Source organism: Cyanistes caeruleus, chromosome 2 (genome assembly GCF_971803275.1).
Source record: "Cyanistes caeruleus chromosome 2, bCyaCae1.hap1.1, whole genome shotgun sequence".
Lineage (NCBI taxonomy): Eukaryota > Metazoa > Chordata > Aves > Passeriformes > Paridae > Cyanistes > Cyanistes caeruleus.
In genome coordinates this window covers 115878454-115891879 of record NC_141702.1, presented here as the reverse complement: position 1 = coordinate 115891879, position 13426 = coordinate 115878454, and the positions used below count along the sequence as shown (strand labels likewise).

At 37.2% G+C, this 13426-nt stretch overlaps 1 protein-coding gene across 36 annotated transcripts in view; it reads left to right on the top strand.

Annotated features, from left to right (window-relative positions):
- The window catches only part of SLX4IP (SLX4 interacting protein), an 86876-nt gene that overhangs the window by 21593 nt on the left and 51857 nt on the right, over positions 1-13426 (top strand). For 6 of the 36 annotated variants that reach the window (XM_086873266.1, XM_086873226.1, XM_086873239.1 and 3 more), the window contains exon 4: positions 11878-11958. The exons of the other annotated variants lie outside the window; for them this stretch is intronic. The gene's annotated coding sequence lies outside the window, so the exon portion shown is untranslated. The remainder of the gene's footprint in view (positions 1-11877; positions 11959-13426) is intronic. 36 annotated transcript variants of the gene reach the window in all.

The following is a 13426-nucleotide window of genomic DNA, read 5'->3' as shown; positions in this document are numbered from 1 at the left end:
ATTCTTACTGCTGTATACGGAGGCCTTTATCCTTGTCAAGAGAGCCTGCTCTCTTGAACACAATGGATTTCCAGGAGAGTGGGTACAGGTGAGTATTGTACCAGGAAGGAAAGAAACTTTTTGCCCTCTAATATGATCTGTCAGTTGGAGAAATACTACACAGATCTCTTTATCTGCTGCCTGCACAGAGTAAATCCTACTGCTGCATTGCCTTTAGAAGAAAAGGGAAGTCTGTTTCCTACAAATGATCTTGAAATTCATCTCTGAAAGTCTTCAGCAAAATGCACATGTATTTTTGCTCTTGAAGCTGATTGCAAAGTTTTTAAATGTTAAGGGTTGCACGTTTTCTGGAATTGTTGTTAATTGGGATTGTTGTTAATTTTATTTGACTGTTTGAAAAACAGGAATGAAAAATTTCTATTGGACCTACAAGCTTAAAGGTACTGAAGTTTTGTCCACAAGTACAATTGACAGTCTTTGTGTGTGTCTGTAAACTTTTTCTGCATCTATGCAGAGCTGTTACAATGGCAGAATATGACCATGTCTTTAAAAATCTATTCTTTTCCATTGCTTCTACTACTAGTGATATCCTTTTAGTGAGATTAATCATTAATGACATTAAAAAAAATAGGCTTTTCTTAAGCAACTGTATCCAGAAGTACATACAGAAACCTTCATTATCTTAAAAGGGACTGTGAAAATGAGGTAATTAAACATAATGCAGCATTATAAAGACTTTAGTCTTAAAAATCTGCTTCTGTATTATGCCAAATGGATCTTTAGTTCTGCTGTTTCTACATGAGTGAAAGTGCCGTTGGCAGATAAGGTTTACAGCTATAAATTCATGGAGTATTTTCTTCTAAAATTCCAATTTTAACATTCTTCCTTGTAATACTGAACTGTAAGGATATTTAAAGCAGTTACTACTTAATTTCCCATGCATATTGAGTGAGAGCAATATTGTTTGAAAACCCCTGGAAAGCAGTCCCAAATACAAATCCTGTACCATCAAAACTTCAGTGAACTCTGGCAGGTTACATTTCTTTCATACTTCTGTGTTTTCTTTGAAAGAAAAACTTTCCCAGATGGTCATTGCAGGGTACTGAATGAAACCAGTAATTTTATGTAAGCATGTAAGTTCATAGCCCTGACAGAATTCCTTATTTGGGTGCTGGATTCTTTGCAGAGTTTTTTTTTTTTCATTTTTATCTCTACACTGTTAAATGAAGGCAAGTTGAGGGTAAGATTATCTGCAAGGTCACAGAGAATCTTAAAGCACGATGGGCAAAGTATCCTTACCAAGTTGGAACAAGAAATAAACACACAAAGAAAAGGATAGGGCCATCCTGATAGTTATAAATTAAGTGTCAAGGTCTCAAATCTGGAAAGGGATCATCAGAATTTATAAAGTTCTATTTAAATAGTCCATTCTCCTCACTTCAGACATCTGTTACTGGTTATTGTTTGAGTGACCACCATGTACATTATACAAAAAGGAATGTGTTTTTTGTAAGAGCTCTGCTAATGTGGCAGATAAAATCCCAGTGTTTGATAGCAGTGCCAAAGGGCAAAGAGGTGCTGAACAATATTCCTCATCTTTACCATAGCTTTCCATCCTGGAAAAACAGGCTTTGACAGTGGGAAAATGAAGACTGAGATAAGGAGAGGTGGAAAGAGGCTTGGGAACTGAGAGTGATATAGACCAGAACTTGAGCAAGCAGGGAAAAAAGTCTTCTCTTAGGCTGATGCACCAATTTATTATTTTTTTGTTGTTGTTGATTGCAAATAAGAGTTATATCTCCATGCTATGGCAATAAATTAAAAGGACTAGCTAAGCTAAGGAACAGTTGTTTTTGTTGGCATGGAGTGTAATCTGGGCCTAAGTTTTTACATCTCTAGCAGCTGATTGTTGCTTTGTGTAAAGTCAAATGCACTGATTTTATTAATGCAAATGCTGCATCACTCTCCAAATTTGATTTTTCAGAGAAGCAGTATTAGAACTGATGATAATGATTTGCTTACTCCTCAGGAGAGATGAAGAGTTGACAGTGATGATTCTCTCATTTTTATTGATTATAGGCATTAAGTTTCAATACAGTGAGCAGGGAAGGTTGTTGCCTTTAAACTCTGTTTCTTTCACCTTTGGAAGGCTAAAGCAGGTGGATACAGGTTGTGGAAAATTAGGTGTGCTGCAGACATGTTAAGTAATTCAGTTTTAATTTTCCATTTTAACATCTTGCTGGGTAAACATAAACATTGCAATTAAGCAAGATTTAATTCAGCCAGGTGACATCTTAGATACCCGATAATAGATGACATAGCTGAATTTATTGAGCTGCTTTGTGCTGTCAGTTTTACTGTAGCCCTTGCCTCTTTAGAAGATGCATTAAGGAGGAATTTTGACCTTGGCAGGTGTGGAGAAAGTCTTGAACTTAAATTCACGAAAAATTTCATGGAAGAATTAGGTTACCTATAGCAGTTTTTTGCAATTGGGTTGCAGATGGACAGGGAGAAAAAACCTGGTGAATGTACATATATATGTATTTTTTTGATAGAAAATGATAAAACTAAGAATTTTAAGGGACTGTTTACAGAAGGTGGGGTCTTTTTCAGCAGTTTTGTTCATTATAGGAGGAATTTGGAAGACAAGTGAAGCAGAATTAGCCTCCTGAAGGACAAGACATTAGCTTAAGCATGATTCTCTGTATTTGCACACAACAGGACAGGGTGCTAAGATGCATTTGTAGAGTTTTGCTATTTAGTAATATGTTAAAAAGCTGACCTTTTTGAAACACATGCATTAACTTTGGAAACTAATTTTCCAGTATCATCATGTCCTCAGCTGCAAAAGGAACAACAGGTATTAATATTGTTTGTTAATTTATTTAGTTTTAGTTAATTTGTACTCTGCACTGGAATAAGTACACAGAAAGCCACCTTTTAGAATACGTGTGAAAAATAAACTTTGGCAGATGTTGCTCTTGTTAAACTATCCTTGCTCCACGTATGTGAGAGTGTCTTGAGTGATAGGAATAGAAAATTGTCATTCAGTGTTTGACCTCTGTATTGTGCAAATCAGCACAAACTCCAGTGGGGCAGAATGAATGGATATCAGGATCAGTGTAATACATTGGGAAAAAGTCAAAACACTCATTGTAAACAGAAGTCATGCATCACAACCTTCTGGCACCTTTACAGGAGCAAGTGAGTGTAAGAACAGGGAAATCTGTCTGCCATAACCCATTGAGATCCTCCAGAAGGGACTGACAAGGTGCTTCACCAAAGGCTGTTGAAGCGAGCTGAAAAAGAAGGTCCCTCACAGATTCCCTGGCTGAAGGATGAAAGCAGTACTGGAGTCAAACAGGGAACTCTGGGTGGATGCTGTATTTGTAAAGGACCTGAGAAGGGAGCTGAGTTGTGAAAGGGTAAATTGCAGTTGGGCAAAATGTCTCCAAGTATTAAATGACATGATGATTTGAAATGAACTAGAACATGTGATTCTTAGTGCACGTGGGATTGGATTTACCACAGGATGTTGTGGATGCAAATATTCAAGTGGTTTTATAAACCAGTTCACAAACTCTGGGACAAAACAATCACTGATGATTTCCAAACACAGATGCAGCCTATGAGATATAAAACCCAGGGTCTCATGTTGACAAAAGTCTAACACATCTGGTGAAGAAAGTAGTATTATTTGCTTATGTTTTTAACCTATTTGTGTACATATCTTGTTGCTGTCAGACTATATGGGTCAGTATGGACCCAATATAATGTTTTATATATTTAATGTCTACATTTTCTTGCATAAAATCAATGCTATTTATCATTTTCAGTGATTTTAATGTTTTCCACATGTATGAGGATTGGTGCTAATTATCAGTGGAATTTTTCTAAACATAATTGTGGGAAATATTTCCCACATATTTCCAATTAGTAACATAATCCACAGGAAACTTGGGGAAAAAAATAATACAAAGGCTTTGAAATGTAAAACTTAAGCTTTTTTAAAAGGCATTTCTAAATAGCACTTGAAATTCTAGGTACTGGTAGTGCTTTTTGACTGTACTAAAATTACGTCATATTTTCTTTAATGCAACAGCTTTTTTGATCCCAGTGAAACAGAAATGTTTTTTGGGAATAAATCAGTCCTTCTTGCCAATCCACCACTCTCCCTCTGTAAAATGGAGCTTCTCTGAAATCTTAGGAGCATGTTGTTTCTATTATTCCTCATAATAGGTGAAAATGAGCAATGTGTTACCCATGATGTCTGTATATTGTGTTTTTCACAAGTGTTTTTCCTTGGGTTTTCATTATGTGATTGACCACATGTGAATATAATACCTATTAGTGCACTTAGTGTGCAAAAGAATTGTAGAAAGCAACAAAGCCAGTTAGAGATTAAGCTCTACTTATGTAAAGTACTGAATTTGGTTTTTAAAATGTTTTCATGTTAGAAACAATCACACTTTGTTTGGATCTTCCTTTCCTCTATTGGAAGAGACTGGAGTCAATTAACTGACTTTTGTAAATTTTTAGAAGAATAGTCAACACTTCCCAGCTCCAGAAATTGTGTTGTGGGAAGGAGAATATTTGCAGAAGGATAATTTTATGAATTCGAAATCTTTGGTGTGCCTGCCAGGGGCATGTAAATAAATATTAATTAACCTATGCAATCTAATGCTGTACTCACCTGCCTTCCTTAGAGGTCAGGGATGGGTTACAGGGGCCTCCTGAAGGCCCCAGGTTGGAGCAGAGTCAGGTGCACTTTTTGAGCTGCATCTGATTTAAGTTAAGGTCTTGTCATCCACCACCTGCTTCTCATTGCCCTGCTCTCCTCCCAGAGGTTACCACTTAGGTTTGTTAGGAGAGATATATGAATGGTCACTTCCTATTTAATTCTGTCAGACTCACTAGATTGTAGGATGCATTTTAAAACAGATGTTGAATCAAAACTGTTTCAGGTAGGGGACAGCTATACCTGCTCAACTCTGGTTGGTGCTAACTGTGGGAGATGTAAGATGGAGGCAAATGGGAAAAGGGCTTCCTTAGCAGCTTATTGTTTAGTCCCAGGAGCTTTTCTGGTGACAAACACTCCACCAGGTACTTTTCACGATCCATCCTTGCTTTTTGCCAACTCCTCAGTGTTCAACTGTGTTCCATATTTTACCTATTTTTATAAATTGCTTGTTGCTTCTATTTTTTTTCTTTTTATTTAAGTATAAAGTCTCTTTATTATATACTCTGTTCAATGCCAGATGAAATAAATCTTTTTTTCTTTGACATTATAAAAATTATATCCCTTTGCTTGCCAGCTGGTAATTGCTTGAGGTTTTTGCTGATCTGTTTCCATTTTGAAATATGATGTATTCTCCATCATCTGATTCTGCTTTTTCAGCAGTAAGATTTAGAGCATCACTTGTTCATTTGAAAGACTCATCTGTTTCTTCTCTTGTACCTTTGCAGATATAACACTGAATATTTTGTTGAACTTTCCTCTTCTGCTGTGTGCTGACTTAATATGCTCCCACTTAATAGAAGGATTTTGTCCAAAGGGTGTCACTTTTGTAATACGCCTTTTTCAGCATGAGTCACTTTTTTCTTCTGCTGTTTCTGAAAAAGCTTTCTTGCTGTTCTGAAACTTTCCTGGCTGGGTTTAGACAAATTAGTTAAAATAGAGAGTTAAAAGTACTTCTTTTACGTACTTGGAAAACACAACATTTCAACCATTTCAGTAAATTTAACAGTATTAAGAAGTTTGGCTTGCTATACTTTTTTAGCAAATAAAAATACTTTTGCTTTATGTTTTTGTCTTAAAAATCCGATCGTGTGCGATCAGTGTATCTTTAATCTGTTAAATTATTCTGGCTTAAAGATTTAGCATCTGCAAATATTTTATATTGAAACATGGGCCGCAGATGTTGGGTTTGGTTTTGCATTGCCTCCTGCTTCCCCCTTCAGTAGCTGCGTGCTGCGGTAGGTAACGTTTCCAGGAGAGGCAGGGAAGGACGGGAATTTCAGACAAGGTGAGACCTCATCTCTTAGAATAAAAATGAATCTGAAATAATTGAAAAATTGGACACATGGAACAATTTCCTGTGTGGGACCGGCCCTCACTTCCCCGTTCTGTTTTTATGAGAGGGAAGTCAGCCCATCCCTGCAGCTGTTGGACAAATAATTCAGAAATATATTTGTGGGTGCATCATGTGCTGGAGAACTGCTGCTCCTTCACCCCAGCAAAGGGCACGTTACCTTGTGAAACAAACACTGTGGTTTGCCTCTGCTTCACCTTACAGGAAGCTTGTAAATTGTGTTCTCATACTCTCTGACGTCTGGGTTTGTTTCCTCTGACAGAGTTTCTGTTAGAAGATACTGAGGGTGGTGTCTCCACCTAATTTTTATTGCACCTCATTTTCTGGTATATGCAGAAACACATAAAATTAAGTGGCACATTGCTAATTTCCTCAGCCCTCTTGTGTGGTGGCTCTTTTCATGTGAACAAATCCATCAGTAGCTTGCCAATACATACTTGTTGATCTTTTGTTGATGCTTAAATCTGGCAGATTAATATTAAAATACAGCATGTAAAATGTGTATGGGAAAACCCGTGAAAATCTTTTAACAAGTTGAACATATGAAAAAGGCCCTCAAACCTTTTTATTACTGGCTGTTATTTCTTTAAAAAATTATATTGTCATGTTACAGTTGGCAGTCTTTAGGGGTTCTGTTAGCTTTAGTAGTCATTGCAGTTGTTTTGATACCTACTGCTGTAGGATCTGATAATTACAAACCGAATAATTCTGCTATGCAGAGTGTTTTGTACAAGGTGTGTATGAGTTCCTTTTCTTTTCCACCTGGGAAAGAAACAAAATCCCAGCAATGACTTTGTAGAACCTCTAAGAATGTCCCTAATTCCAGTTTAGTACAGCAATGTCAGGGCAATTCTTCTTAGGAATTACTTTCATAATAACAAATTTTTATCATTATTATTATTGATAGCTCAGGGTAAGAGCTCAGTAAGGGAATAATCCTTATCTACACCCACTTATCAATGATCAGGTGATACACAATAGTTATCCTGTGGCACTCTGTTGGTGTGCCTAAGCCCTAGGCAGTGTCTTTAAAAATTTACAATTAAGAATTAATTTCATTTGGGTAGATTGTGAATATTTTCACCTCCCCAGTTCATATGGCCACTCACCTTCCCCAACACAAAAGCAGGTTGTTGCAGACATGGGTATTTCATCATTGCTTGCTCACAATGATTTAAAAAATACCACAGTTTTTAGAACAATACTTTACAATAAGAGAGTGAAAGCAGCTTGTTGGAATCTCAAATTATCTTTTTATTATCTTGAGCAAATACTGTGCTGCTATTTCTGTTTTTCTGGATCAGTCCCGACACAGGCAGGGACATGGTGTAAATCCTTTCAAAGCGATGGTGAGATTGCACTGTTACTTGGAGACTTAGCCCCAAGGAAAAACTTGCTTTTTGCAATTGTTCGAGCTCCAACTACATGACTCTTTTCAATATGTGGGCTACAAAACCTCCTACGGAATTGGGATCAGACCAGCACAGATTGACAACCTAAATTAAGCTTAATTCTCTCATGCAATTTAGGCCTCTTTTTCGACATTGTACCTGATAGAGCAGTTCTCCGAGACCAGTTCAGATGTTTAGATTAAGTAATTACTGCTTAGCCTGGCTGTGGGTGATGAACTGAAGGCTCTGTTTGCACTGCAGCATTTTACGTTGCTAAAAACATGCAGCTCCTTTACCTCAGCAGGTACTTGGTTTTCTGAAGGAGTTGTCTTCATGAATTTATTTTAATCTGTTGATTTGGGTGGATCACTCACGATTATGTGCTTTAACAGTGTTAGTCCTTAATTTGAATTCTCCAGTATCATACACATCTCCATCAGATCTGAAACTCCTTAGTGTTTTTTGTGTTTTCCTAAGGGTTGAATCATTCACAAGTATTTCTTGTTTTCTTTTTCCCATCATTCCTTAAGTTTAATATCCTGTCCATCTGCATCTGGTAAGAGTCTAAAATGCTGCCTTGATGTTGCATCCTAGTTTCATGAGTTGTCAGGCCACATTTGTCAAAAGATTGTTCTGAAGGCTTGTTCTCTGCTTACACCTCTTTGCCTGGCATGGGAACCTCTTAATGTGATCTTAATGTACCTATGGCTTATTGATTGAATTTTCAGATAACTGCTTTTTTTCTTCCACTAAGATACTGGAAAATTAAACACTCCTCCTTTCAGGAATTCCTCACACATAAACTATACTTATAAAAAAAGCAAGCCAACCACTTGTGAAAAATTACTTAGATATAACTCGTGTGCAGGTTATAAAAGGGGGAATTTCCTCCCTGCTTTTGGAAAGTCTGACTGCATTTTAGATTGTCCAATTCCTGCTGAATCTGTGTATAATTTAGGACAGCTATCTTTGAGGATAGATCTTCTACTTAGACTCCATTATGCCACTGCCCTTGATCTGCTGCTCTGTTTTTACTGTTGCAGTGACCCCATAGATCTTTGAAAGCAGGGAATTTAAAAGATCTAGGTGATGTTAGTTGATGGCTATAATCCTTCTTTAATAAGAAGGATTTATTTGTTGATACAGTTCTACAACTTCAGGATATAAATTTCTAACAAAGTACAAGCTTTGTAGGATTTCCAGAACCAAGCAGCTCTTATCCAGAAAAAAGGTCAAAAGTGGAATGAATATACCCTTTTTCCCTCTGACATTTGCATCATATTTCTTGAGCATTTAAGAGTGGACTTGTGTCATGACTTCCTGGAGGGATTCTGCTCTTGGCTTCTTCTGGAGGCTTCTCTCCTCTGTTCTGTTTCTGTATCAGCTGTTGAGGAATTTTTCTGTTATTGCCAGTACCTCTTGTTAGATGAGCTCCTGATTTATCTCATACCAGTAAAAGCATTCACTGGTGATCTGTTGGTGCCTAAAACCATCTGAAACAGAGTTGGAGAAACACCTTGCTTGAGCATTAACTAGGGAATCACTATTTCTGCTCAGCTTTGCTCCCTGGTGCAAAAAAATTTATTATTTCCACCCCCCACCCCCCTGACTTGTTTTTGGTTTTTTTTCCCCTAGAAGGATGACCTCCCCCCCCCCCCAAAAAAAAAAAGGGGCAACAATGAAAAAAACCTGGGAGATTCTTGGAAAAATCATACACTTATCAAATTGTAACTTTACTTAAAAAAAAAAAAATAAGAAATGTACAGTGTTAGCAGTCACCAAAATTCCTTTGTCCCCTGATAGCCGTCAGTAGTGGTGTGACATAAATACCTATCCTGACTCCTGTGTTTATACAGGTTGAGTCATTTAAGTACTGGAACAGTGTCCCAATGTTTTGGAAACTGTGCATTACCTCAAATTACTGTGCTGCTACATACACTTGTAAATGAAAGTTAAATTAATGTTGTATAATGACAAATGCATCTCTTGTGCTGTATGCTCACTTGCTTAAGTGATTTTTGCCTGTTGTATAAGAGAAAAAGTCTAAATATTGTAAATCATTGGTGCTAATAGTATAAACAATAGGAAAACACATAATTTTCATTGGGACTAGAAAGATAAAGGAGGAGAAAAAACTAATAAGCCCAGAAAACATATTTTTTTTTCATTAGAGAGTGTCACAGTGTATAGATCAATGATTAATTGGTCATAATTATACTCCATACTGTAGATATTAGAACTTGTTTGACTCAGTGCAGAGCACTTACTGATTTTCAGAAAGAACTTAGAGAGGATGGAAAATGTTTAAATTTTCCTGTCTATTTTAAGACAAGATATTTCACATAAACTTACATGTGGTTTATTTGATTTTTTTTCCCACAGAATCTCTTGGCTGTGCTTTTGCATTCTAGAGACTGATGATATGTCCTATCAATTTTGTCACAATGCCAGAAAGGGCTTCCAGTGACATTTTTTGAGTGGTCATTGGAATGAATTCTATATATTTTTTTATTTTATTTTAACTCTAGGCATCATCTAGGACTCTACTCTGTAACATCAGAGTATCACAGTGCTCAGGGAAGAGGGAAAGTAGAAAAACAGTTCCTATATGTTCATCATAGAGCAGTTTTGGAGTGTTGAGTGTGAGGGTTCTAGCTTAGCTCCTTCCTGCCCATCCCAAAAGCCAGCCAAACTCTGAGATGTTTCTGTTCCAACTCAGCTTCAATTAATTCAGACCCTCCAGTCCACATCCGTAATCGCAGAAATGGGAAACCCTAATGTGTGTCTTGGGAGGCTGGTTCTCCACTCATGTCTGCTTTAATGATACAGCACATTTGGAGTGCTGTAACTGAGTACAAACCCACCATGCTCATCTCCAGCATCCCAAGGACTTTCTGTTTATAAGGATTGGTTTTGTGCTGTTTAAGTGATGCAGTTTAAAGAAACAAGAGTACCCAAGAAGGAGCCTGCTGATTGTGAAAATGAATATAGCAATAAAAAGCAGTTATTTGGGTTTATTTACTCATAGGGGGATTTGCAGTAATAATTCACCATCTAATATGTGCTTATTTCAAGGTTTCAGCAGGTTATGAACAGATGACTTTGCATGACTGACCACTTTGTGTTGGGCTTTGTTCTGTTTACATTACATGTCTGGTTATATTTTCAATTTGCAGAGTCTATGAAGTGTTTGATGTATTTGTATAAACAATTTGATTTCTGAAAATATGTTCTGAATTAAATGCCATAGCTGTACAACAATACACTAACAACATTCTGAGATCATTTAAAGTCCTTTGTTTAGTAACACAATGAATGTCATTAGGCTGTTACAGTAAGAATGTGAGCATTAAAAACAGCTTGTAAAAATGAAGAGTTTTTGAAATCTAGAATTATGGGGGATATCAAATTGAAGCATCTGCTTCTGTCTTTAATTTTTGAGTGAAATGTTTTCCTATTGATTCTTGACAAATGTGTTTCCCATCAAATCAGGCATTCAAGTTTCAGTTTTGACAATCACACCTCAAAGAACAATTTTCAGTGCAAATTTTGAGATGGATGTTGAAAGTATGAAATTAGAAGTTGCCGTTCCTTTTGTTTGGCTTTCAGTTGTGGTACTTAGGAGTCACGAGTTGCATCTTGCAGCCACATTGACTGGGAATGCTTCATTTCCACTGAAATAAAAACAAGTATTTTCACGGAATTGCATGTCATCAGAATAAAAATAAAAATAGAAACTTCCATAAGAGGATCAGATCTGCTAATACAAACTGTACATTTTTCCTTCACTTGCCTCTGTTCCCTGCATTTATTTGTATTGGCATTTATTCTGTGCTTGTCCTTAGCTGCTGGAGCAGCCAAAGTTGTATTGAGCTGCTCAGTATAAACATCATCCACAGACCTACACCCTGTGAAGGCACATGAAGCATAAATACAGGTGTAGCTCTACCAGGTGTTGTGTAGCTCAGGAATGCAGGGGAGCCTGCATGGGAGCTGTCACTCATATCATGTCCAGGACATAAGAAAAATAGGAGTAGTGAGTCTTGGGAAGGTCTGTGCTTCTATTCTCTGATTCCCCATTTTCCTATTTGCCTGTGCCAGTTATGCTTCTCTGTGTCCTGTCCCAAAACTGTTGTGATTGAGTGGCAAAACTGTTGGCTTGTGGCTATTGAAATATTCCCAGGTGTGCTGTCTACAAGAAGAGCTATAAAGCTCAGAGGGATAGAAATCTTCCATGGGGAAACCTTGTCTATTACAAGGACTCATCCACTATTTATATCTTTGTTTTTTCTTTGAAGTGCTACAAATGTTTGGTGTTTGTAAAAGTTTAAAGATAATTTTAACTGTTCTATTGTATAGTTTTGAATGTGGTTTCTTATTTTCTTTTTTCCCAGTTGTTTCAAGATTGGCAACTGAGACAAACAGTGCCATTCAGAAGAAAATAATTACAAGCATTCCCTCTCCTTGAAAAACAGGTCTATACTTTGCATCAGTGTCTCTGTATAAAGTTTTGTAGTCAATAGAAAATGATGCCAGTTAACATGGAGCATTTGATAATTTGAATTTTCTTGATGTATCAACTACTTGTTTGTTGTTATTAGTGCTGAACCATGAATAATTTACTGGCTTTCACTTTATAATCTGCAGCGTCTGCTAACTTGGAAGTTCAGTAGTCAATTTAAAGTTTGCTGGAGCTGACTAATGATTCACTAGAGATTTTTGTGAGATATTTTGTCATCCATTTAAAGCTTGGAAAGGTTTGCTGTTGCAGCCATCTGGCAATTCTTGGTTCTCTGGAGGAAAGAGAAGCCTTTTGATACAATAGATCAAAGCATTCTGCTCTTTCAGTGACTGATACCTATAAGTAATTTAGAAGTTTCTCAAAATGATTCCACAGTGCCTGTCTCATTTGCCAAACTTTTGCATTCTAGCTACAATACAAGGTTGACCATGAATTACATTTAAATTATATTTGAATCATTATTTAGAAACTTCTGTGTGCAGATCCAAGTGCTTTATAAACCAAGAGGTTTTAAATTTACCAAATATGCTCTTATGATTAATAAAATGGATCTTGTTGCTCATAGTGCTAGTGGTATAGGTAAGGGTACCCTCAATAACTGTATTTGTGCTATACCATAAGCATGAAATATAGATGTACCCCTTAGACTGTAGGTGATGTAAAATCAGAGTCCATTACCATATATCACACTGTTTCTAGAGCTAACTGTTAGCAGTTGGGATTCTGAGGCTGGGCTTTGCAGATGTTTGGCAGTGAAGCGCAAATATGGAGAGACTGAGTGAGGACAGGAAGTGAGCACTGCAACATCTCTTGAAAGGAGCCCCATCTCACTTTGGATGGTCCATGCACATGTGAGGTTTGTCTGGGATCAGGATGTTGTTTCTATTCCATCAGACATTCCGGATGTGCAATTGCCATGACTGCACATGTCCAGTCCTCTCACAGAGTTCATTGCATCACAGATGAGCCACAAGCAGCCAAGCCAGAATGATGAAATTGGCTTTTACCTCGCACGTTGTTTAGTTAAAGGTGTCTGAGTGAGATTTGGTGCTGGGTTACTGTAGATAAAAGGGAACCCATTAGCTGGTAATGCCCCATATCTCTGTGCAGAAAAGCAGGCAGGAGTGAATTAGTGCCCAGTGAAACTGGGGTGTGTTCATGCCATTCACTCTTCCTTCTGTCAGTTCATTATAATGATTGATGGAGCAGTGAAAGAAAATAACCCTTGTATGTCATTGTCCTCAATCAAAACCTCTCAAAGAATTTCAGAAATAGCTGATGTGTCTTGGGACGTAGCCTTTATCATCCTAACAACTGTTTAGTAATATGTGAGCCTTCAAAGCACCATTCATAATATTGGCTAAATGACAGATGTGGTAACTACCAAATATCCACTGACAAATCCTTCAAACTTGCTGTTC